Below are 2,611 nucleotides of genomic sequence, written 5' to 3' on the forward strand. Positions count from 1 at the left end.
AAAAAAAAAAAAAGAAGAAGAATCCCCACAGAGATGCAGCTCTGGGCTTGTCTGAGAAGTTGTTCTCAGAAATGTTCCTCTAATAAGGGAAGATGTGTGACAGTGGTTGGTGGCACCAACCTGTGACTAGGGCTTGGGCTCAGACAAGATGAAAAAGAATGGTGGGGGAAGCAGGCTGAACACCACTATCCACTTCTCACTGTGCCCTGGCTGTGGACGCAGTGTGACCAGCTCCTTCACAGCCCTGCCACCATATCTTCTCCCTCCGCCACGATGAACCATGTCCCCTCAAACTGGGAGTCTAATGGGGGGCAGTGAACGGTGCCACCACCCAGAAAGCCTGGTTGGGTCGAGTAGATACAGGAACCCTGGCAGTTCTCATAATTGAGATTGGTAGGCATTTAAATCTACTCCTGTCCAGGTTCCTGTCCTGGAACACATGCGTGACCACGATACCCCATTGAGAGGACTGTGACCATCAGTCACATAGGGGCAACAGCTGAAGCCCTTCCACATGCAGATGAGGCATCCCTAACATCTCAGACCAAGCCCATAGAAAAAAGGAAAGAAGGAAGGAGGGAAAGAAGAATGGAAGGAAAGAAGGAAGGAAGGGAAGGAGAGAAGGAAGGAAGGAAGGAGGGAGGGAAAGAAGGAAGGAGAAAGCAAAAGGTAAGGCGGGACCCACATAGTTCAGAAAGACAACACACTAACACTGGAAAGCAGAAAGTATGGATCCAGAGAGGGACATTCTGAGTACAGGGCTGACCAGGGAAATTTGGAGCATGCCCTCTGTTGTTAACCTCTGAGCCTTGCTGATAATGTCTTACCCAGCTTTGGCCTGCGCTATCCCACCTACCACGCAGACCTGGCTTCCCAGGGCCAGCACTGGCTCCTGTGCACAGGCAGGTGGCAGTATGAGCTCCAGGACAAAAGCAGGACACTGGCTGAACCTGTGACCGACCAGGGGGTTTGGCTGTGAGACAGACACACAGACAGTTTCCTCCACTTTCCGCCAACCCCGAGAAACTGAAAAGGTGGGGGCCACTTGTCTACCTGTGTAAGATCACGCTGCTGACATCCCGACTGTATGGTATTGATTTAGTTGCTTTCTGTGCTCCACGGGTTAATATGTAATCATAATTCCTATCGAAAAGAGATATTTGTGACATCATAAAATGTTTTTTGATTATTTTTGAGAAACAGGAGAGATGACTTAGCAGTTAGGAGAGCACACGGCTCCTTCAGATGTCCTAAGTTTGGTTCCCAGCACCCACACATCAGGCAGCTCACAACCACTGTAACTGCAGTTGCAGGAGACCCTTCTGGTCTCCACAAGCACCTGTATTCACACACACAAGCGCCACAGCACACCTATACATAATTACAAAACAAAGCAAAGAAAGAAAAAAAAAACCCTTTTGTTGAGATGGTGCCTCCTGCAGCCCAAACTGTCCTTGAACTTACAGCAGTGACTTCAGACTCCTTATCCTCCTGCCTCCACCTCCTGAGTGCTAGGATTGCAGGTGTGTACCCCTCCCCCCAGTTCATTCAGTGATGGCTAGGATTGAACACAGGGCTTCGCTAGTTCTATGTGCACTCCACCAACTGAGCTATGTCCCCTGTCCCTGAAATAATTTTATATAAGAGAGAGAGAGTTTGTGTGTGATTATATGTTTGTGAGTATGTGTGTTTGTATGTGTTTGTGGGTGTGAGTGTATATTTGTATGTGTGTGTGTGTTTGTATATGTGTGTGAGTGTTTGAATGTGTATGTATGTTTGAGTGTATGTTTGTATGAGTGTGTGTTTGTGTGTTTGCTTGTGTGTATGTGTGCACGTGAGTATGTGAGATTGAATCTTTCTTGTCCTAGTTGTGGTTGACCTAAGACACTAGACACTCAGAGTCACTAAATATCAACCTGGGACAGTGGGTCTCAAGTTCATAGTCTTGAACCAGAAAGTAAAAATGTGACCATTTGTTAAAGTAACCAAAGCAGAAGTGAACTTTGGGAAGAGAAGGACAGAAAGCAAGAGATGTGAGACAGTGAGGGGAGCTTCCAAGAAGGTCAAGGGCTTCCAGCGGAGGGAGGGGGAGCCTTTGAGCTTTCTTGTCTAGAGGTTTTGCGCAGCCCTGGCAGAAACTAGACAGAGGCTGAGGTGACAGCTGTGAGATGCGTTCTTTCCCTGGAGGGCCCACACCCTGTGTTCATGCCTTCCTTGCCTACCCAGGAGGGTGACCATACTCTGTCCTTGAGCTGCTCACCCAGGGGGTGGCTGAAGCTCTGCCCCATCTCTGACTCTAGCTTTGTTAGTTATTGACTTTGACTGTCTGCTCGCTGTTAGTGCCTCAGTACTACTAATTAACTAAACTCTGTCTGATTCCACAGCTACTGAGAAGTAGCTTTAGGTTTTCGTTTGTTAATTCCTTGTCTGGGGTCTCTTTCCTAAAATAGGCCAAGGCTTTCTTCGACACTGCCTTCGCTCTGTTCATTACTAGCTGCACTAGGAGCATAGGAAGGGGACAGGGCCTTGTGTGTGTGTGTGTGTGCGCACGTGTGTGTCCAAGGGCTATGGGAGGGCTCAGAGCACAGTGTGTGTGTGTGTGTGTGTGTGT

The sequence above is a fragment of the Mus pahari genome, chromosome 8 (assembly GCF_900095145.1).
Source record: "Mus pahari chromosome 8, PAHARI_EIJ_v1.1, whole genome shotgun sequence".
Lineage (NCBI taxonomy): Eukaryota > Metazoa > Chordata > Mammalia > Rodentia > Muridae > Mus > Mus pahari.